This window comes from Puma concolor, chromosome C1, assembly GCF_028749965.1.
Source record: "Puma concolor isolate L17-30 chromosome C1, mPumCon1.1.hap2, whole genome shotgun sequence".
Classification (NCBI taxonomy): Eukaryota; Metazoa; Chordata; class Mammalia; order Carnivora; family Felidae; genus Puma; species Puma concolor.
The window spans coordinates 64388148-64413238 of NC_141674.1; the positions used below are offsets into that span (position 1 = coordinate 64388148).

Here is a 25091-nt window from a genome sequence, read left to right on the forward strand (position 1 = left end):
TGTCTTAGTCAGCTTGGGTTGCAATAACAAAGAACCACAAACAGATTGGCTTAAATAACACACATTTATTTCTCACATTTCTGAAGGCTGGGAAGTCCAGGAGCAAGGTGCTGGCCAATTTGGTGTTTGGTGAGAGCCCTCCTCCTAGATTGCAGATGACTATCTTCCTGCTGTGTGGTCATGTGATGGAGGGAGAGAGAGCAAGAGAGAGCATGCCCTCAATGGTTTCTCCCCCCCTTCTCCTCCTTTTTTAATGCTTATTTAATTTGAGAGAGAGAGGGAGAGAGAAAGAGAGCACAAGCTGGGGAGGGGCAGAGAGAGAGGGAGAAAGAGAATCCCAAGCAGAGTCTGAGCTGTCAACATGGAGCCCAACATGGGACTGAATCTCACAAACCATGAGATCATGACCTGAGCCCAAATCAAGAGTCAGACACTTAACCAACTGAGCCACCCAGGTGCTCCCCCTCAATGGTTTCTTCTTAATAAGGGTACTTACCCCATCTGAAGAGCCCCCACCCTCATAAGTGATGAATCATGGGAATCTACCCCAAAACCAAGAGCACACTCTATACACTGTATGTTAGTCAACTTGACAATAAATTATATTAAATTAATTAAATAAACAAGCAAACATAAAAAGAAAAGCCCTACCATCATGATCTCATCTAAATCTGGTTACCTCCCAAAGGCCCCATCTCTTAATACATCACATTGCGTTAGGGGTTCAATATATGAATTTTCAGACAAAAACATTCAGTCCATAGCAAGACTATATAAATTCTTCTCAAATCTCAGAGCACCTGGGTATCGGTCAGTTAAGTGGCCAACTCTCCATTTTGGCTCAGGTCATGATCTTACAGTCTGTGAGTTTGAGCCCCATGTTGGGCTCTGATGTATCAGTGTGGAGCCTACTTGGAATTGTCTCTCCCTCTCTCTCTGCCCCTACCCAACTCATACTCTCTCTCAAAATAAATAAACTTAAAAAAAAAAAGTTCTCAAATCTCAATAATGAGAAACAAAACAATTCAATATAAAAATGGGCAAAAGAGTTGGGCAGTTAATTAGGATTCTGGGGGGAGGTTAGTCCTTTTTCCTAAGGCCTTGACTAATTGGATGAGACCCACCCACATTATGGAGAGTAATCTGCTTTATTCAAAGTCTACTGATTTTTTTTTTTATGTTTATTTTTGAGACAGAGAGAGACAGAGCATGAATGGGGGAGGAGCAGAGAGAGAGGGAGACACAGAATCGGAAGCAGGCTCCAGGCTCTGAGCCATCAGCCCAGAGCCTGACGCGGGGCTCGAACTCACAAACCATGAGATCGTGACTGAGCTGAAGTCGGATGCTCAACCGACTGAGCCACCCAGGCGCCCCCGAAGTCTACCGATTTTAACGTTAATCTCATCTTAAAATTATCTTCATAGCAACATTCAGATGTGTTTGACCAAATATATAGATACTGCGGCCTAACTAAGTTGACATATAAAATTAACCACATAACTAACCACATTTCATTAACCAATAAAAATATGTAGATTGAAATAAATACTTCAGACAATGGTCAGCAATGTTAGTCATTAAGGGTATACAAATTAAAACCATATTTAAATACCACCACATACATACCTATTAAGATGGCTTAAAAAACAAAAACAAGCAAACAAAAAAAGCAAAGCAGCAAAGACAACAAAATATCACAATATTACATGCTGATGAAGATGTGTAGCAATCTGAATGCTCATGCATTATAGAAAAGAATGTAAAATGGGACAGTCATACTGGAAACAGGGAGTTTCTTATAATGTTAAGCATATATACACTTGCCCAATGACCCAGCAATCCTACTTCTATGTTCAGAACAAAATCTTGTACATGAATATTTATATCAATATTATTCATAATCACCCAAACTTGAAATGGCCAAAATGTCCTTCAACAGGTGAACAGATTAATTGTGGTACATCCACACCATGAAATATTCTCAGAAATTTAAAAAAATATGAACACAATATGAATGAATCTCAAGTGCATTATGCTATGTGAAAGAAACCAAATAAAAAGTTACTTATCGTATGATTCTGTTTACATGACATTCTTTAAAAGGCAAAAGTGTAGGGATAGAGAATAAATCAGTGGTTCCCAAGGGTTGAGTTTGTCAGGGGGTGTGTGTTAACTACAAAGGAGCAGCATGAAGGAATTTGGGGGGCTGATAGAGCTGTTTTGTGTCCTATTTGTGGGAGTGGTTACACAAACTTATATACATATTAAAACTCAAAACTGGGGGCGCCTGGGTGGCTCAGTTGGTTGAGCGTCCGACTTCAGCTCAGGTCATGATCTCGCGGTCCGTGAGTTCGAGCCCCGCGTCGGGCTCTGTGCTGACCGCTCAGAGCCTGGAGCCTGTTTCGGATTCTGTGTCTCCCTCTCTCTCTGACCCTCCCCCATTCATGCTCTGTCTCTCTCTGTCTCAAAAATAAATAAACGTTAAAAAAAATTTAAAAAAAACCTCAAAACTGTTCACAAAGAGTCAATTTTTTGTGTGTAAACAAAAATAATAATGATGAAGTTTTCAAAACTAGACAACTGACACTTATCCTTTGTCCCCTCTACTTTGTCCTGGGAACATGAATCTGAACTTGAACTATGACAACATGGATGGTGAAAAAATTACCTGGAAATCAGCAACATACTAGCCCTATACTGGGAGGTCTGTTATTTGAAGGTTTTCCATCGGTAGCAGTCAAAACTGTTCTAAATAATAATCAATATCTTTTATTTATGATTCCCCAGGTATCTAGTAACACATACCTATTTAATAAATAAACGTTGGACAAAGAAAGATTAACACAATGTTAGCTCTTAATTATCAAAATATTGTATTCCTCAGTTTGGCCAGTTATAAAATATTGTTAGAAGCATTTCACTAACGAGTTGAAAGACAAATGTTGTCCAGGATCATTCCTCTTTGGCAAAACAAAGAATTTGATTGAGCCCATCCTGATAAATCAGTCATTGCATCTATGGATCCACCACACTATATAATCTGCTCAATTTGTTTAAAACCATTCAATCTAAAGCAGTCTGACTCTCCTGGCTCAGGTTCCAGGACTCTGACTGATCAGCTGTGAGTGGAGACAGCTCTCTTCTGAACCTGATTCCAGTCTCACATTCCCTGCAGAGACTTCCCCTGCCCAAATTTTCCTGGACTGTATGACTTAAATGAAAACTCTAGTTTTAGGATCTGTGAGTTCCCAAACTTTCTTGTCTGTTGGAATCTTAGAATCCCTCTTTACACTTACAAAAATAGGCAAAAATTCAGAGTTGCTTTTATTTTGAAATATCCTTTGCCAAATCCTGCGAACCTAACTTACCATCTTCCTGTGACTTAAGTTTCAAGCACCTCAGATCTAAGCATTTCTGTAGCAATCCGAACCCACCTTTTAACAATTTCCTTGAAATCCATTTGTCCAGTCAATAAACATAGTTTCCACAGTAAGTTTTTTTCAATCTGGAATTTAAAAGCTGGGTCTGGTTTCATCCTGTCTGGGTATCTACTCTCTTCATCATCACGCACGCGTGTGCGCGCACACACACACACACAAATCTGTTTCTTCATTTGGAGGTCAAGTATTGTATTTAATTTTTTTATATCCCTGTCTGCATCTACCCAGCCCTAATATTTATGTGGAATTTAGCTCATGGTAAACACTAAATACATTTCTTAAATAAATAACAAAAACTATAATTCAAAAAAAACTACAAAAAAGAAACAAATATGGTTGTGGCAAGTAATCAAAGAAAGAGAAGAAGGAAGGGGACATTTTTAGCAACATGTCTATCAGTTGTTTGCTCTTCACTGGGCCTTTGGTATGTGCATTAATGGTTCCTCTGGTGCCATAGCTGCCACTGGACTCTAGAGATTAAATCTCTTGTCTGCAATGGATCAAATCCTGATTATGGTTTTGGATCAAAATCAGAGGAGCACTTTGAAGCCTTAAGGCTTCTGAACTCTGACAATACAAGGATGTTGGATCAAAGTGTCACTAGCAGAACACCTATTTCGTATAAAATGAATAAATCCTAGGAAGTTAAAGGTTTTCAGAATTTCTGTGTCTGACTTTTCTGACATTATTTTAAAACTTTGATGTACTTTACTTGGCTCACTTTTAAGAGTCTGTATTCATTTATCACAATGACTCCTTAATGGCATCTTTATGGGAAATTTTAACTCCTGAAGAAAATGACTTTAATATTATTTTTTAAATTGGGAGATTCCCAATAAAAAATGCATTAATTCGGTCAGACAATATGAGTACATACTATAAGTAGGGCAAGGTGTTACAAATAAAAAATGGACCTGTCTTCTGGGAGTTTACCACCTAGTAGTAAAGATAAAATATGTACATCAAATATTACACTTTAAAAAGCATAAGAGGTTCTGATTCCAGCAACGACATACTAACTTGCACAAGACTAACATTTACTGCCAAGACCAACTGGGAAAACTGGATAAAATATGAACCCCCCCCAAAAAAAAATCTGTTGGATAACACTGGGGAGTCATCAAGGATGCAAGGAACCAAGACCCTTAAAGAAGGGAAATAAAGACATAAGCCAGATATTTATGTCTGCTTTTCCCTTCAAAATATTTGTTGATTTGTAGGCAGCCTCTGAGACACTGAGAAGCTAAGCAAACTTTTCAGTAGTCTGTGGAGTTGGGAGTAAAAAATTCAAGTTCAAGTCCTACTAAAGAGAAGGAGATAGGGGTGCCCGAGTGACTCATTCGGTTAATTAAGCATCTGATTTCAGCTCAGATCATCATCTCACAGTTTATGAGTTCAGCCCTGTGTTGGGTTCTGTGATGACAGCTCAGAGCCTTGAGTCCATTTTGGATTCTGTGTCTCCCTCTCTCTCTGCCCTTCCCCTGCTCGTGCTCTGTCTCTCACTCCTTCAAAAATAAATAAACATTTAAAAAATATCTTAAGAAAAAAAAAAGTAGGAGCTATGGTAAACACCTAAGACTTTCAGTTGAGACCCTTAAAGGACCTCTCCATAGATGAAAGCCGAAAAAGAAATAGACCAGCCCACCTGAAACTGGATTCTAATCATCTTGATCTCAAGTTGAATTAAAGTGATTTGGCCCCAGCCTAACTGCTTTCAGGAAAACAAACAAAACAACGAAAAAACAAACAACAAAAAACTCTCTTTCAAAGAAAACAATGTGATGCGGAGTCAGATTATTTCTATTTTTTTTATATGAGAAACCCAAATATTTTAAAAAGTAAAAAATCTATTAGACAAAGTAGTAGAAGGGATCAACAGGGAAAATAGACAATGGAAAGCAACTTATGGGAAATAAAAGATTGGAGTTATCATATGTAAACAAAAATAATTGTCTAATATATATATTTTAAAAATATATGGCAAGATGAATAAATTTCAGTCAGGAAAGCAGTGGTTAAAAACTTGGGCTCTGGAGGCGCCTGGGTGGCTCAGTCGGCTAAGCGTCCGACTTCAGCTCAGGTCACGATCTTGCAATTCGTGGGTTCGAGCCTCGCATCGGGCTCTGTGCTGACAGCTCAGAGCCTGGAGCCTGTTTCAGATTCTGTGTCTCCCTCTCTCTCTGACCCACCCCGTTCATGCTCTATCTCTCTCTCTCTCAAAAATAAATAAATGTTAAAAAAAAAAAAACAACTTAGGCTCTGGAATCAGAAGTGGTTTCCAAATCCTCATTCCAACCTACTAAGTGCATGATCTTGAGCAGAACACTACTGATAATGAAGCTAGTACTTACCTATCATGTATTGGATACTTACTTTGTGGTAGGCATTGTAGCTAAGGACTTGTCACACCATATCTCATTTAACACCATCAACAACTCAGGGGAATCCAGTGAACACCCACATTGCTGGATGAGGTATCTGAGGCATTTCAGATCTCACTACACAAAGTGTATGACTTTGGGCAAGTTACTTACTCTCCGAAGCCTCACATACAAAGCTAAAATATTTAATTTCTGTAGCTATTGACATGATTAAATGAGTTGATACATATAAAGAACTTGGTCTCTAGTGAGTCTAATGAGCATTCTGCCAATACTATTATTGTTACCTTCCACACTCCCATATGTGAATCATTTATATATGGTATAAAGAAATCAAAACAAAAACACTACCTAGTCAATTATATCCAAGAGATACCACCAAATTGAATTGCTCAGATTAAGGTACTCATTTTGGAGATAGTTGACAATATGTTTCAATTTGGGTTATAAATACAGAACTGAAGATATAAACACTTGGGATGAGGCATCAAGTTAAAGATAAGCAAATAATCCAGTATCACTTTTCAAATATTAGAAATGTCCCTGGATCACCAGTGATACTTAGGCAGACAGGTGTGCCTTCCCCCATGCTTCTTCACCTTTACCTCCATATCCAACTATGTGAGGAAATTCCAGGTACCATAGCTCTCAGCCCACTTTATAGCCTCTACCATGTTATATCAAGCAACTTAAGCTCAGCTTCCCCATTGAAGACCACACAAATGCAGCCCTGCTTAGTGACTCCTTTTGTTTATCATGCTGGGCATCTATGGTCTCACAACTCCAGAGAGAAGAATCAATGTGGTCACTATTCATTTCCATCTATCATGACACCTCAAAGAGATGTCCTTCACAATGACACCATCCTATTCTAATGCTTTACACAGTGTATTATTTTGTCTTATTAATAATCTGATGATGATAAAAGATGTCCTGAAATTCAGCTTGTGTGTCTGTAGTCCGGCTTTCTGGTAATTCCAATTACATCCAGATGTTTTTCTGCCCTTTCCACCTCCAAACACTCACAAGGGAAAACAAAATCATTCTTACTTTACCTTTTGTTGTTGATGGTGTGCTATTTACAGAAAAGATGCTTAATTCCAGGTTTTCATGTGGTGTCTGGTTCCAAATTCCTAAATTTGTCATAAAAAAAATGGAATGGACCACTACACATACCAAAAGTAGCTTTTCCCACTAATGACAAAAGTGAATTAAAGCCCTTTGACTTTTCCTGTGATATATACATGAAAGATATTTTAATAAGAAAATTTAATAATCAAAGACTTCTTCTTCTGACTAAGAAAAGGAAAGGCTGAATTCACCTTTCTTCTTGAATCTGCCAAGAAAATAAAATATGTGAAATGTTTTCGAGATACTGAACACCAGGCAGCAAAGGACAGTAATTTCTGAGAAATGGGCAACAAATGAGGTGTGCTTTATGACTGTCCCAGCTTACTACGTGAGTTTCCAGGCCATTTCTCAGGAAGGGGGAACCCAAATGAATTCTGGTGGTTACCCTGAGTAAAGAGGAGAAGGCTGGGATTCTAGAGAGACTGAGGTGATAATAGTTGGCGAGACAGAGTACCAGACAGGAGACAAGTACACGGACAGAGAATTCTGTCGATTTGCAGCAGGTTCCCCTAGAGTTTTCAGATGCGTATCAGCACACACATTTGAAGTTAGGTAATTCACTACCTAAAAGAACTGGAGGGAAACAGTTGCCAGGGTTCACACAGAGCCTGGAATATTACCCATTCTTATCAGCAAGTCTGGAAAACCTCATCATTTATAGAGTGCTGAGTATAGTTCTCAGAAAGTTCTTGACTGAGTAGGAAGAATAATTAGTCCTAGCCTTAATACTGCTCTGGTCTCACCTAACAAGTTGTAAGAACAAGTTGAAGAGATTAAACTGCTTCTAAGCAATTTAACTGTGCTCCAAAACAAAGCTCAAGACTATTTATAAAAATACAAAGATATCCAGTTCCCAAAAAAGTAAAATTTACAACATCTGGCATCCAATAAAAAATGACTAAGCATGCAAAGAAGTAGGAAAAATGAAGAAAAATTAATAAACTAAAATCAGTCCAGAATTGACACAAATACTAGAATTAGCAGGCAAGGATATTAAAAATTATTATAATTATTTCAATATGCTCAAAAAAGTTAAATAAAGACATGTAATATATGTAAAAGACTCATTAAATTTTTAGACATGAAAATTGCAATGTATGAGATTAAAAAGATACAGGGTAAAATTAACAGCAGATAAATGAGAAAGGAAAAAACTAGTAAACTTGAAGACATAGAATCTGTACAAACAGAATCTGAAGCAATAGAATCTATCCAAAGTGAAACACAGAGAGAAAACACAAATGACAGGGTGGTCAGGATAGGTCTTATTGAGAAGATGACTTTTAAGCAAAAATTTGAAGAAGGCAACGACATTGATTACCACATGGATATCCATAGGAAGACTATTCCAAGCAGTACTGGAAATCATGAGTCTCCAGATAGTGATTGTAAAGTAGTTAACAGTATTTAACATTTAATAAACACTCAAAAGATGAAAGCTATCATTGCTGCTGCTGCTATTGTCCTTATTAAACACTGATAGTCTGGGGCAGCAGAAGGGGAAGGGAACTCATTTATAGAAGGGCTTCCTGGGGCGCCTGGGTGGCGCAGTCAGTTGAGCGTCCGACTTCAGCCAGGTCACGATCTCGCGGTCCGTGAGTTCAAGCCCCACATCAGGCTCTGGGCTGATGGCTCAGAGCCTGGAGCCTGTTTCCGATTCTGTGTCTCCCTCTCTCTCTGCCCCTCCCCCGTTCATGCTCTGTCTCTCTCTGTCCCAAAAATAAATAAATGTTGAAAAAAAAAATTTTCGAAGAAAAAAAGAAGGGCTTCCTTTTGCCAAGTACTCATCTAGGCATTTTATATATATATTTGTGTGTGTGTGTGTGTGTGTGTGTGTGTGTATAGTCAGTAACACTGTAATATGAGTAATTCCATTTTATAAATAACAGAGCAGAGCCTTTGAAGAGTTAAGATATTTATGCAAGGTCTCCAAGAGACCAAGACAGAAACATGATTTGACCTCAGGATTCTCTGACTACAAATCTTATATACTTTCCACTACTCCATGTTGCCCATTGTCACACATGAAATCTGGAGACTTGGGAAAGTAAATGGGAAAGTTAAATGTCCCAAGTTCCTATACATCTCTGTGTTTCCAAGGAGTCACAAATTCAAATGAAGCTACCATGATAAGTGATGTGGAAAATTGTGGGAATATAAAATGGTCCAGAGCTATGGAAAGTAGTATGGAAATTCCTCAAAACTTGATCATACAATTTCAGTATGATCCAGCAACTGCATTTCTGGATATATACTCCAAAGAAGAGAAAGAAGAGAGAGACTTAAGTAGAAGTTTGTACAGCCATGTTCATAACAGCATTGTTCACAATAGCTAAAAGGTAAAAGCAACTCAACTGTCCATTGGTGGATGAATGGATAAACAAAATATGGTATATACATGCAATGAAATATTATTCTGTCTCAAAAAGGAACTGAATTTTGACACAAGCTGCAACATGGATGAACCTTGAAGACATGCCAAGTGAAATAAGCCAGCCGCAAAAGAACAAAAATTGTATGATCCCTCTTATATAGGTTCTTAGAGTAATCAAATTCAGAGAAAGAAGAAGTAAATGGTGGTTGCTAAGGGCAGGTAGAAGGAAGATAAGCGCAATAAGTGTTTCACAGATAAGGAGTTTTATATGGGGAATATGAAAAAGTTCTGAAGATGGCTGGTGGTGATGGTTGCCCAACAATGTGAATGTACTTAGTGACACAGTATTATACTTTAAAAAATGGTAAAAATGGTAAATTTTATGCCGTGTATGCTTACCACAAAAAAACCACACCTTCCAAAACCCAGTAGTCTATTATAACATTTGTGTTCACCCTCACAGATCGGCAGGTATGCTAGAGTTTGTATGGAACTAACTTGGTCTTGGCTCCAGCCGAAAAGAGATCCATTTTTCCTTTCATACTTTTTGGACTAGCAGCTCCCTGGGACATGTTTTTCTTGTGGTGAATGACAAAAGCATAAAGAAATGAGAGTATAAGCACATGATACCTCTTTAAGCCTTGGCTTTGAGCTGGCCCATTCTCACTTCTGCCAACATTTCACTGGACAAAACAAGTTATATGGCTTAAATCCCACATCAATGGAGCAGAGAAATATACTTTGGCTACTCTTGGGGAATATATTGCAAAAATCACATGGCAAAAGGTAGAGCTGTAAATTATAACATACAGAGGGTAAAGAGTTGAGAACGAGAATCCAATCCATACACTGCCATAAAGATATGTTTATGTAGTTTTACTTACAAGACATCATGCATATCTAGTTCATAACTGATAAATCACAGAATTGGAAGAACCGGGTTTCTAGCTTTAAAATTGCCAAACACTACAAAGTTTATTAATAAACTTAGATATGAAGAGGAATAAAACATATAGTTTCTTTGACTTTTCATATGAATCTGATTTTTTTCATTTGCTGTTTGCACTTATGAGTTTCTCCAGAGACCAACAATACTCGTGAATCAAAATAAACAGTAATACAAATAATTTAGAAAGTAAATAAGAAACACTTCGAATGGATGATTTTAACTTTCCAGAACCTACAAAGATACGTTAGCTATCTTGGGAGAGAAATGATTTTTAAACTCCATATGGCCCTAGATAAGATGGGCCACATAGAGAAAATGGGCTGTATTCTCAAAAGATTATAAAATTAAGGTGCTCCACCCCCATTGAAAGGGCTAATCTTAGAAACTAAGAAAGAAAGAGAGCGAAGAGAGAGAGAAAAGGAAGGAAGAAAGAAAGAAAGAAAGAAAGAAAGAAAGAAAGAAAGAGAAAAAGAGAAAGAAAGAAAGAAAGAAAGAAAGAAAGAAAGAAAGAAAGAAAAAGAAAGAAAAGAAAGAGAGAAAAAGAAAAAAGAAGAAAAGGTGGTAGAAACATGACATTTTCTGTTTAAGAAGGGGACTTTTATAAAATGCTTCCATTTGCCCGAGGCCAAACACAAAGAGAATCTCAGATCTGGTGTATTCAAGCCAAACAAGATCTTCTTCAAGCCTGAAATATTTATTTCCCACCTAGATTATCAAACAGCAGGAGTTGGAATAATAAATCTGTGTCATCAGATGACCATGTTCCTATTAAAATACAATGCAATGTATTGATAAAATGAAGTTTCAGATTGGGATCTGCTAGGGGCCTGACCTTTACCCTGAGGAGTATTTGGGGGGAAAGATATAATTTTATAACAGTGGTGGTGCAACCCTTTATCTTCTCAATGCTTTGGACACAAAGACCATGGGATTAATTATATACTGTGAACAACAATTCATGAATATTTAACACACTCATCTATACTTAATGAATAAATTTGCATTTTGACACTATTATTTAATGTGCTTTAAGGAAATACTGCTCATTACCTTTCAATTTTGTAGATTAGTTGAATGTAATCAGAATGATAAGGCAGGAGAGATATAGTATTATTTAAATAACATTGTGTTTTATGACTGCTTCTGCTTCCATGAGTTCGCCCCACTTTTTTCTTGTAAGCAACTAGGTTTATTTTATTCTATTCTGGCTGTTTTGTCTTAATCATTTTGCCTCCACGCTCCTTGCAGAAGGGAGTTTCTTTAGATTCATGGGAAAACAATGCAAATTAAATAAGCAGTGTTTTGCTTTTCTCTGTGTGTTTTGTAACAGGGCATTCTCTCACACAAAATATCCCAGTGCATTTGGGAGTAATTGTGTCCTGGGCAGCAAGGCTCAGCAAAGTTGCCACTACCTGCACCATAACCAAAGGCACCATAACCAAAGGCAATGAACAGAGGTCCATAACCAATGGCAATGAGCAGAGGTCTCTAACTTACCTAAGGAAAGTAAAACCCCAGGGAACCAGGGCTGAGAAAAACTGGCCACCTGGCAAGGATGCTGTCAGAGATAAGCTATTCTGTTTGTTTGTTTGTTTGTTTGTTTGTTTGTTTGTTTGTTTGTTTTTAATCTTTGGCTCATGGTGAGGGGCTTTTTCTCATAAGGCATGGATCTTTGGTTTGCAATGTGCGCACTTAATCTACATATCCACTTTAGGGAGTTTGGGTATGAGAACATACCTCTACCAATCCTATTTGCATGAATTTCCCATGCAAAAGGGACATTCCAAAAGGAAATGAACTTTAAAATCAACAGTCAGCCTCTTGGGAATCAGAATTAAGACTGCCCAACTAAGATGAAGGAAAAAGTGGACAAAAGCAAGAGGAACAGAAAAGAAAATCCATATGCCAGGCACTGAGCTAAATGTTTACATATTTAACTGTTTTCTAAATGTTTATTTATTTATTTTTGAAAAAGAGAGAGAGCAAGTGGGAGGAGAGGCAGAGAGAGAGGGAGAGAGAATCCCAAGCAGGCTCTGTGATAATCAGCTCAGAGCCCAACAGGGGCTGGATCTCATCAAATGTGAGATCATGATCTGAGCCAAAATCAAGAGTCAGAAGCTCAACTGACTGAACCACCGAGGCACCCAAGAAATGTATTACTTATTTGTTTTGAGAGACAGAGAGAATCCCAAGCAGGCTCTGCACTGGCAGCACAGAGCCTGATGGGGGACTTGAACTCGTCAACCATGAGATCATGACCTGAGCCAAAATCAAGAGTTGCATGCTAAACCTACTAAGCCACCCAGGCATCCCTGTATAATTGCTTTCAATCCTCACCAAATGAGATCTCTGTCACTGTGTCACTATCATCATCATCATCACCATCACCACTCTACAAAAGTGAAACTGAAAGTTAGATCGGTTTGACACAGATAGTGAAAAACAAAACAAAACAAAATAAGAACCTAGGATTTGAATCCAGGTCTGTTGGAACCTGAAAATCACGATTTCAACAGTTCTCAACTAACTGGGGTTTTAAATGTTTGCTATCAAATGTACTGGGTTTGAGCTGAAATGCACCTTCCTCAGGGAAACCTTCCTAGCCCCCCAGTCCTTGGTTAGCTTGTATGCCAGTTACAGTGTGTGATTATATTATGATATTTATATTCCTCCCCTCACCTCCACACACCTGACTGTTAATTACCAGAAGGCAATAACTACTGTTCACTCACCTTCTAGCCCTAGCACCTAGCAGAATACCTGGTACAGTGCAGCCATTCTCTATTTGTGTGTGTGTGTGTGTGCATGTGCATGTGAGTGTGCACACGTGTGTGCATTTCCTCATCTATAAAAATGTGGTCAAAAATACTCACGGTGAGAATTAAATGAGATGATTTATGTAATGTGACTATCACAGAACCTGGAAAATACAAAATTATTTTGGTTGCCAGGTTGTGTTTCTTTATGTGAGACACTGGTGACACTGAGTTATGTGAAACCCTGGAATTTCTTTGCAAAAGCCCTTCCCAAATTGATGACCTCACAGCCTGAACTAGGGAGATGCATCACTGGCAGAATCAACCATTCAGGATGTGACATTGGCACCCTCTTTGGTACACACCATGAGACAGCATGTGAGACAGCATGGGCTCAAGGAATGGGGAACAGCCTCTCAACAGGCACCTATAAGGGTTTGAGAGGATTATTCCTTAACATTCCTCTCCCCTCCTCACCCAAGTTCAGAACCAAAAACAAAACAAAACAAAAAAAACAAAAAAGACCCAAGTTTATTTATTTATTTTTTAAAAAAAATTTTTTTTCAACGTTTATTTATTTTTTGGGGGACAGAGAGAGACAGAGCATGAACGGAGGAGGGGCAGAGAGAGAGGGAGACACAGAATCGGAAACAGGCTCCAGGCTCTGAGCCACCAGCCCAGAGCCTGACGCGGGGCTCGAACTCCTGGACCGCGAGATCGTGACCTGGCTGAAGTCGGACGCTTAACCGACTGCGCCACCCAGGCGCCCCAAGACCCAAGTTTAGAATCAATAAAAAGAGAGACACAAAAGTCAGGGAGATTATGATGAAAGCTGATATTGGAGACTGGTGATTCAGAACTACCGGTAGTGGTCCTGGTAATACTTTGTCCTGATTTAAACAGACTTACCCACCCACAATCTCTGAAAGTGCTGAACAACCACAGGCTTCCCCTGGAGGTGGAGAGCAAAGAAGAACATAATTTATACTTTCTGTCAACTATTCTCTCCAAAGACCCCAGGGAGAGGAAGAAACTGAACATTGTGAACTCAGTGTCCCCAAATGCATCAATTAACTGAGATTTTTCATATGGAAACATGAAGCTGGAAAAATGAACTTCCCCCAGATATTCCCTAACCTAACAATTTGATCAGGGGTGTGGTTATTTTCTTGAGGGAAGAAGTCACCCTTTACAAAGCACTAGCAGGGAGTTTAGATCTTGCCCCCAGAAGACTCACAAGTCAGTCAGAACAGGACAGGACAGGACAGTACAAGCTCATTCTAGACTCAAAGCTGAAAATTCATTCTGCCATTTGGTTTCCCCACCTAAATCATGTCCAGTCGTAATGTCTGATTTAGTTCATTAGTGGTTCTACAATGAGATTACATGACAACCTGAAGACTCTCCAGTACCAAAAAGATTGCAACATATTTGAACTTCAGTCATCTTCCCTTATGGAATTCCCAAGGAGAAATTGGAGTTCAAAGATTAAAGTCCAAAGAAGTGTAGGCCATGCTGAACACTAATAGTTCTTACCTCTCCATTGGGCCGTTGCAAAACAATGAACATCCAGGAACAGAGGAAAGTACATTGTGTACTTTCTGAAGGCAGCCAGCTCCCCAAGAGAGAGAGATAAAGTACTAAATCATACCTGCCTATTCCTTCTCCCAAACTCACCCACCAGTGATACTCTAGCAGAGGTCCTCAAGGAAGGCAGCTCAGAAAAGTATCCCCCCTCCTCCCCACATAACGCTTCCCAGAAGTGTTGCAGCAAGACTGCTATTTTACAAATAGAATAGAGAAGTCGAGTTCAGAATTCACATGGAATTTTGCATATATCCCCGATCCGTTTCTTGCTGGGATTCAGAAACTTTACAACCCACTTAGGCTCACACCTACCCAATGTCAGCTCCCCTCTTCCTGACTTCCTCATACCTAGGAATTCTCTACCATGGCTTCCTCTACTATGTGTTGGGACTGGATTTGGATGCCAGTTCATCACCCTCTCCTAATTGCTCAGTCTCACTACCTCACTACCAGATCTCAATGTCTATGAAATTTCTGCAGAGATGCTACTTACAATTAGATACTGCAAAGTATGGTAAATGTAGTTTCTAAAATTTTATCCAAAACCAAAAATCTTTCAGCAACAGAAGAAACACCAAAATCTGCTTTGACACAAAATACAGTTGACCCTTGAACAACGTGAGGGTTAGGGGCACTGACCCTCCGTGCAGCTAAATATCCATGTATAAATTTTGACTCCCCCAAAACTTAACCCTTAATAGGCAACTGTTAACAAGAAGACTTAATGAGAACATAAACAGTCAATTAACACATATTTTGCATGTTATATGTATTGTACACTGTATTCTTGTAATAAGCAAGCTAGAGAAAAGAAATTGTTACTAAAATCATAAGGAAGAGAAAATACATTTACAGTACTGTATTATATTTGTTTTTAAAAATCCATATAGGGGCGCCTGGGTGGCGCAGTCGGTTAAGCGTCCGACTTCAACCAGGTCACGATCTTGCGGTCTGTGAGTTTGAGCCCCGCGTCAGGCTCTGGGCTGATGGCTCAGAGCCTGGAGCCTGTTTCCGATTCTGTGTCTCCCTCTCTCTCTGCCCCTCCCCCGTTCATGCTCTGTCTCTCTCTGTCCCAAAAATAAATAAACTTTGAAAAAAAAAAAATCCATATATAAATGGACCCATGCAGTTCAAACTCATGTTGTTCAAGGGTCAACTGTACTACATTTCCTAGTTTAAAATCATTTTTTCAATATAGCAATTTTTAAATTAATGTTTACTTATTTATTTTGAGAGAGAGCACACGCATGCATGCACGGGGGAGGGGCAGAGAGTGAGAGAGAGAGTCCTAAGCAACCTCTGCACCAACAGCCCAGAGCCCAACGCGGGGCTGGATCCCACGAACTATGAGATCATGACCTGAGCCAAAATCAAGGGTCAGACACTTACCAGACTGAGCCACTCAGGCACCCCAAAACCATTTTTAATGTGACCTAGAAACATTTTTGTTTCTCTCTGAACAGACTTCTTTCTTGAAAGAAAAAATAAAAGTTGGACACCAGTGTCAAAGGGCACCTTTATGCTATGCTGTCCCTCTCTCTCTGTCTCACCTCCTCTAGTAAGCCTTTCCTAGCTCTCCTTGGCCACATGAGGTATCTGTTGCTGTGTCCCACAGTACCCAGTGTATTCCTCAATTATTGCTCTTTCCACTTGGCAGTGAGATGATCTGTTTATGTATCTAGTGGGCATGCTGTTTATGAGCTTTTTGGACTAGGAGTTCTTTACGGGCAAGAACTACCTCTGTCTTCCCAGCCCCAGCATGATGTCTTGACACATAACACAATGAATATGTGTTGAGTTAATTAGTTAACTCAATGGCAATTTTTTAAAAAATCTACCTAAACAGAGCATCCTGCAGTATAAGGCACTTTATTAATCTCAAGAGAATGATAAAAACAATACCTTATATATGGATAGCTCTCAATTGTTTTCACATAATACTGTCAGAGCTGTTACTGCACCTGGTCTTTTCAACATCTTTTAAGAAAATTAGGTAGAATGGGTGCTTTCAAGCCCATTTAACACTTGTGGAAAATACGACCAATTTCATTCTGTTAGAAAGCAGCAGAACTGTGTTTTGAGTCTCCAACTTAGAACCTTGTCCTTGGAAACTAGGAGGCTCATTCCAGAGGTTGCTGAGCTCTGCTTGGGATGCCCTAGACTCCCATAGTGGTGCCTCCACCCTTTTCCCCAGGAGAAACTTCTCTCTAAAGTCATAGAGTTCTTCTTTGTTTGCACAGACCCAGACACTCATCTAAATTCATTAGTATGGAAATGTTATTTTTCATCACCATCTGTAAGTTTGTAATTAAAAAAAAATTATCTACAAAGTGATGAGATCTCTTTCTAATTTTCAATTTCCTAACAAACTTCAGATTTCAGTGAATAGCCCTAGACAATCTATCTCTATTTTGATCCTACCTAAAAAAAAAAAAAAAAAGAAAATCACATCAGGGAATGCATGACCTTTGATTCAGCCTAATTGTCTTTAATGCCCATCAGACTAATTCAGGGAAGGAGAATTGCAGTGTTGTCCAAGTTTGTTCTACTATGTTGGAAAGCAAAGGCTCCCAAGATAAGAGCAGACTGAACTTAGGTGAAAGTGAGATAGATACCCTTTTCGCTTCTGCTGCCAAGCAAGGCTGTAGAATGTGAGACATTTCTGCAGGTATTATCCAGAATCCATTTCCCAAGTCAATTGCCATGGATAGTTGAGGCAGAAGCAGCACCAACTGCAATGATTTCCAGTTCCAGAACCCTATATCACTGGTACAAAGGCATGTTCTTGAATTCTTAGTTCCAGTGATGGTTTCAGATGGTAACTCTCTTAGGGGTCAGTGAAGAATGGTTTTGAGAACCTTCTAGTGCCCTCTTCATACCCACTCCACCAATCCTTCTGACAATTTTGGAAGCAACAAATTCCCCATCTTCAATCCCTTCTTGCTTTAAGTATTTAGAGTGGGTCTGTCTTCTATATGAATCCCTGACTGACTCATTCTCCTTAGCTCTAAAACCACATAGTTCCTCCTGTTAACTCTCTCAGCTGATAATTCAGTCACTCACTCTTCTCTTAAATCTCACCTCTCTTCTATTTTTGGACTTGATGCTGAGCATTGTTTACCATCCAGGTTCATTCGGGGCCCTAAGGCAGTAATGTTCTCTGATAACCCTCAATTCACCTTGTGGAACAAGAACAAGTTCAGAAGTGATTCTGCAGACTTGATACTCAGATCAAGAATGTGGCTCCCACCATATTAAGCAGCCAGAATGGATCTGGAAATTCTTTTCCCCAGCAAAGTTATTTGAAAACTGTCCCTTGAAGAATTAACCTTGCAGGAAAGAACCATTCTTCAAAAAATGGCTATTGTAAGTTTTAAAAGACTAGGTAATTGTGGCGCTATTCACAAGAGCCAAGAGATGGAAACAACTCAAGTATTCATTACAGATGAATGGATGAACAAAATGTGGTATATACATTCAGTGGAATATTATTAGTCCATAAAAAATAAAGAAATTCTGATACATGTTACCATATAGATGACCTTGAAAACATTATGGCACGTGAAATAAGCCAGACACAAAAGGACTGATGTATAATTTCACTTATATAAAATATCTAAAATAGAAAAATTCATACAGACAGAAAGTAGATTAGAGGTTACCAAGGACTAACTAGGGTAGGGGGAGGATGGTGATTTACTGCTTTAATGGTTACAGAGATTCTATCCAGAGTGTTAAAATGTTTTGGAAATAGGCAGTGGTGATGGTTATAAAACATTGTGATTGTAATTAATGCCATTGAATTTAATTATATCTTAAGAATGATTAAAATGTCAAATTTTACATTACTTATATTTTACCACCACCAAAACAACAAAAGATTAAGATAATGGCAATTATGTAAAAGCAGAGTTTAATTCTCTAAAGGTTTCTGATACCAGTTCTGGGGAGTAATGATGATACAATGCATTTTTCACCAAACACATGGGCTGTACATCTGGAGACCATCTCTCAAATAAGAATTCTGTTAGATTTCTTTCCATTTTCATGACTAATGTTCCACTTCCTTGTGCCTCAAGCCAGTCTCTGTTTAACTTTGTTGTTGTTGTTGTTGTTGTTGTTTTTTCCCAGTGTCTCCCTGGGTGTCTATACTCTTTCTGTTTTGGTTTCCTTTACCCTGCTGAATATTCACATCTTCTGTCCTTGGAAATGACCCTAAACATTCAAATCTTCTTTCTGATTTCCTTAGGAAATCAGACCCAAGAAAAGCTAGCAAGGGAAAGAAGAGGTGTCTTCAAAGGACCTGGGGAAATTAACAGAGAATTCCATGCACGCGGTAGATGTATTGCCTGGTCTTCTGTTGCTCATTTACAGGAGGAAGAAGAAGAGGAGGAATAAGCAGCTAGAGATATTAATGGCCTAAAACTCCAAGCTGTGGTTGTAGGTTCCAAGTGTAGCCTCAACTAAGTCATTTCCAGCTTTAATACCTTACTTAATGGTCTCCATGCTACCCAAGAACTCGCTTGACACTGGCTCCAAATGTGAGTTCTAAACTGGTACTGCCATGCTGAGCAAGGGCCAGAGAACCAACTGCTCACTCCCAGCTGGAGGTGGCATGCCTTCTTGTGCTTCAGACAAAACTTAATTTTGCAAGTTTGTAAAACCTAAGCTGTGCATGTGTCTCACAAGCAAAAACCAAAGGGGAAAAAAAGATGATTGCAGAAGTCAGTCTTATCAAGTAGAAACCATGTCACTAAAAAGTTTTCCTAAACTTCTAATCGGCACCCAAAATAGCCTACACAAGTGTAGGAGGCAGACAATTCATTCAAACAAAAGGAACTTAGAGAATTCTTTGCCTTAGAAGATGTCTTTCAGTTTCTCTCAGATCAAAATACAAAGCTTGATTTGCTTACCCGCCTACATATACATATTTTTTCAATCTTAATATCAGGATAACATAATCATATAATCATCATGATAACAACACAATAGCCCTCACATAAATCTATCTCTGACAAAGCAGCTTTGTCTATATGCCAATGCTGGACCACACCATGGCTCCTTGTAATATCAGTATCTTAAGGTTAAGTAGGGTGTTAGTCACCAAACTCTAAAAATAAAAATGATATTTCTTGAAATTCATCGTGCTTTTCAGGCAGCTGCAGGTAATTTTCTCCAGACTTGTAAGGTTTTCTAGATCAGTATTCTAGTCACCGAACTAAGCCCCCCAGGTGATCTCTGGGCTGCAGGATTTGTTGTTTAAACTATGCAACTGACTTTAACCAAGATGACACTTTTTCCACATGACCTGTTAATGTGAGATATGGTTGGAAATGAGTCACCCACACGCTGTGGGGTTACTTGGGCTATTTTTGCCTTGCTCCAAAGGGAATCTAGTTTTTACCCAGCCCCCAAGTTCACTTACTACAGACCACCCAAACGTGGCTATTGAACCATCATTTTGGAGTCAACATTTTATAAATCTTACTAAACTGTTAAGTGACAATCTGATGAAATAAGTCTCTTCCCAGAAATATTTTTTTCTGCTTAAACTAAAAAAAATTTTATAACACTTCTCATCCTCGAGCTCTGTTCACCCTATTCACAACCCCTAAACTAATTAAGGAATTATTTTGCATCCTATTCCTCTGAGAGAACAGAGTGCTTTTGTATGACAGAGACACCATTCAAATGTGACATGTGACAATCCTAATTCTATTTTAAGTTCCTAAAACTTGAGGGGGAGGAAAACCTTTAAGTCAATAAATATATCCAAGGGAAAATTGGAGGTGATGTGCTAGTGATGGGCACTAGGTGAACAATAATTAAAATCATACTTTGGATTCAATAAGTTTGTGCAGAGCTAGAAAGACCTTGAAGATCATTTAGCATTTTAAATGATCAGTTTCTCCATTTTGAAGAAGAGAGATGCTGGAGCCCAAGAACTTGAAAATCTCCTCTTTCTAGTCCAGGCCAGACCCTGGGTCTCTGTGATGGGTCCTTTTATGGATACAAGCCTATCCTGGGTGGTGCATCACTTGTTTTCAGCCCCCCTCCCGTGCTGCCTACTATGGCTGTGTCATGCCATAATGAAAGGAAGATGCAGTGAGACAGAACTGGAACAGGAGTGAGCCTTTCCCTCACCCTCACCCTCAAGGTCACCTTGGAGGTGCGATTGCCCTTTGCATACCTAAATGGTTTAATTAGTCCGTTCTGGCTAGGAATGCAGAAACATGGATTCCAGCCATGTTTCTGGCACCCTCTGCCCTTACCCCTCCATATTCCTTCTGCCAATTTTCCCTACCTCAGTTCCCAATATCCACAGACAGGTCAGAAGACAAGTAGGCAGCAAGGCATTTGCTTGCATTCAAAGAAAAATAAAATTCACTCTGTTGTTGAGTGAGATCAACTGATGAGAAGACAAATCACCGCTGGAGTAATCCAGGGAGGTAAGTTATTTTATAGGGTTTCAACTGGGCTCAATGGCTCCATTTCTAGCACTAAGAATTGCATTACAGAGCACTTCACTAACCTAGTTAGGAGTTTACAAATTTCACTGATCCTGGGAGCTCAAGAAAGAAAAGAGGAGGGGGAAAAGGAAGAAGGGGTGGGGTAGAGAGGTAGAGAGAGAAAAATTTCTCAGATATTTTTTAAATATTCATTTTTGAGAAAGAGAGAGAATGAGAGAGAGAAAGAGCACTCACATGCACCCAGGAGAGGGGCAGAGGGAGAGGGAGACGGAGGATCCAAAACAGACTCAGCACAGAGCCCAATGCGGGGTTCAAACTCAAACTGTGAGATCATGACCTGAGCAAAATCAGACACTTAACTGGCTGAGCCACCCAGGCACCACTTCTCAGATTTTTAAATCCAAAAAGGACCTCATTAAGCCTTTTCTCCTCTGTTAAATACCAAGTGGAGTGCTCACCAAGCGCCATCTCCACCCATGCTATGGGCATGCCTTACTAGTGGACAAGCTCTTTCATGCTGCTACTGGATTAAGGTAACATCCTTGGATAGGTTATTTAACTGTATGCTGCATTCTAAACTGTGACAGGTTGTGTTATGGCAATACCACAGTGATCATTTTCAACTGGCCTTTAAAACATGAAGCAGTCCTGAATTAGCTTACCTGATGGATCTCAGGAATGGTCCCACTCAGGTGTGAGTCATTGTGTATTTCCATCTGATACACTGCTCTTCTCAGTAGGGGTAACTGACATCTCAGTCAGCCTATCATATTCACAGTAACATAATCATCTCAAGTGGGATTCTTTTCTTCTGATATTCATTGAAACTAATTTTAGACTCATTTGCTATTCCACTGCCAAACACAAAGGAAATTCCAGGTCGACAAGGAGGATAGTCAGAATGACTAAGTTCCTACCATCTTCATAATAGCATTGCTCTGATGTGATTATTTACTATTGAAACATGATGTTTCTGTTTCAGAGATAACATGTAAAATTAAGAATCCCCTTTATTCTCGATGTTAATTAATAAAAGACATTTAAGACGGAAGCAGACTGTCCAAAGGGAAACTACATTGCCTTTGGAATGGAAAGTTTGATTTGGATTCTGTCATTCATTCAATAACCATATACTGATAGTCTGCTGTTTTTCAGGCATTGTCTTTGGAGTTCTGTCACTTACCAGCCCTATGACTTAGGCATGTAATTTAATATTTCCACACTTGATTTAAGCCAGGTGCCTTTTGTAGTACTAGACTGCCCAGCTGCACATGACAGTCCAGTCTCAGAACCTCTAAAGCCATCCTTCCTGCAAAGATGTGTGCTTTCTTAGCCAGTGTCCCTTGTCTGAAGAGTAAACACAGGCACAGGTCAGCCCTCTAAGGGCAATTTCTGCTATTAAATCTGTCTTCCAACACCACCCCCCCCCCCCCATACCACAGTGCCACATCCTGTAGGTGGTTCAGGATGTAAAGAGAGGTGGATGGAACCTTTTTAGCCCCCTAAATATCTAGAATCCAAGTCAATATTCCCCCTTTTGAAAGTTAGAAATGAAACTAGGCTGGAAAAATTGAGAGTGAATCATCTATGCACATGTAGAACTCTAAACACCTGTATGTTTATCCTTAATGATAACAGAAACCTTTCTAAAACTGGGGCCATTTACTATGTATGTGACCCTAGCCAAGTCACTTAACACTCCCAGGTATCTTATGGGGCTTACTGATACTATCATCATCATCATCCTCATCATCCTCATCCTCATCTGGACTTTATGGTCAGAAAGAACATTATTTAAAGACTCTACTTTCAGGTGTTCTAAGACACCCATTAGTGGTAGTCAAACTGCCAGGGTGAGGTGTGAAATTCCATCTTTCACTGGTGGCTTGCTCAACCATAAAGAGGCTGTCTGCCAGCTAGAAATCTATCTGTGTGAATGCCTCCCTGAACAAGTCCAGAAATCTAGGATTGAATGGGAGTCATAACAACCTTTCACAATCAGTGTCACTAACTGAGCAGAACCAGAGGTCCTCATGCTTTTTTTAAAATAAATGGTAAGTGGCTGGTTACAGGGTATAATCAAGAAAGCCCTAGAAGCCCCCACTTCAAGACAATCCCAAAAGATAATTCTCTGGCTGTTAATGGTTTGTGGGGGTGACAGTTTCACTGAAATTCAGATTCTGGGATACAGAGTTCCAAGCCCACTCTTGTTCTGAGACAATCTCTTAAGAGGCCACATACTTGTCCAAGCCCTGGGCCAGTTGCACACTCAGGCAGTGCCAGTAGCTGAGTGACAAGAGGAGAGCATTCCCAGTTTCCATCTCTATGACAATGGCATAAAAATTCATTTTTATAGAAGGATGGTATCAGGGGCATTGATGGTCAGAGCAGGGAGTCCTGATCTCCTCCATCTGTCCAATGAAGCTTCTATTTTCAATCTGGCAGGTGAAAAAGTTTTAGGATTTCATCGTTTGAATTGAATGTTTGCCAAACATTGGTTGTCTGTACAGCCAAAAGGGTGTTCCTGGGAATATGAGGTCATAGTGTGATGTCCATTTCTCACTGCTAGGAACCAGGAAGAGCCTCTTGGAGAACTAAGAGCTGGGTGGGTGGGTATCAGAGGAAGGGATCCCCAGTTGTGCTACATGGCATGGGCAGCTCAAGCCTACAATGATAAAAGTGTGTATAGTCAAACAGCTCTTACAATTTAATGGGACTAGTGTCTAGTCCCCTTTTTTGGCATATTAGAAACCAGTTTGTTAGCCTTGAAAATGAATAAGACTGACATAAAATATTCTAGACTGATAGACAAGAAGAAAGATTTTAAGTGTGAGATTTGGTAACCTATTGAACCTGTCTCTTTTAACAGCCTTCTATTTTTTTTTTTTTTTTTTTTTTACTTTTTGAATAAATACCAATTCTAGAAGAGACTATGGGAGCGACCCACACACAGACCTCACCTATACAAGGTATCACTTAAAATGTCTGTCCCTCCTAATCCTTGCTCAGGGAATCTGCCCATGCCCACAGTCTCTGCCAATGAGCAGAACCCCATTCTGCACCATGTGACGTCACTCCAGCCACACACAGCTATAGTCCAGGATGGGCTTCTCCCTCAAGGGCAGTGCAAAATAGAGAGACCAGGAGCCCTAGATTTATGTGGCCAGACTCAGAATGTTTCTCCATAGATATTTGGACCTGGGAAACTAAGAGGCTATCTTAGTTATCTGGGCCCCTGCACATAGAATGATACAGGTTCAGGGTCATGGGTCATGCATACACTGAGGTAACTGAGGGAAGAAGCATGAGTAAGCAGAGGAAGGTGATGGTGGAAGAGAGGACTGGAGCAGGTAAGGAGAGCAGGAAGAAAATGCTGTGGGGAGGGAGAGGGAATGTAAAGAGAGCCCCGAGCTATGCCGACTCCCCCGCCATTCCTGGCTTGCACATCCCTTCAGGCAGCTCCTCCTTTCTTGCAACTATGCTGTACACAGTTACTGCATTTTAAATACTACCTCTGGTCACTCCAGGGACAGGCTGGCATTTGCCAGGCAGCACCTCAGGAGGTCTTTGGAGGCATGTTTCTTTCCCAGTTCCCAGCTAGATGGGAGTGTCTGGTCTCTTCCACCAGATTTTATTTTCCATTCTCTCCAGGCAGAAACTGCTATGCTTGCACAGTCTTGACATTAAATATATGGAACATGCTTCCAGGTCAGTTAGTGGAAAGTAGTGGCCTTTACCCTAGAAACTGATTGTTTGATCACAGACTTATTAGAGTTGGAAAATATCACTTTCAGAATGATTCTTTACCATAGCCTCAACAACAGGCTCATTTTTCTTCCTGAGGGACACATTTTAAAGAACCAGATGGTGCCTACACTGCAGCAGAACTCTGCGTTCTCTCCCCCCACCCTGCCTAGTTCACTTCAAACACTTTCTTTTCATCCAGAGAAAATATCTATGCGCATTTGTTTAGCACTATCCCAGATATCTCACTTGGCCCTCA

The 25091-nt window shown here is 39.6% G+C and overlaps 1 long non-coding RNA gene across 2 annotated transcripts in view; it reads right to left on the reverse strand.

Annotated features, from left to right (window-relative positions):
- LOC147578110 (uncharacterized) overlaps window positions 1-25091 on the reverse strand; it is a 164290-nt gene that overhangs the window by 12952 nt on the left and 126247 nt on the right. The gene's annotated exons all lie outside the window — the stretch shown is intronic.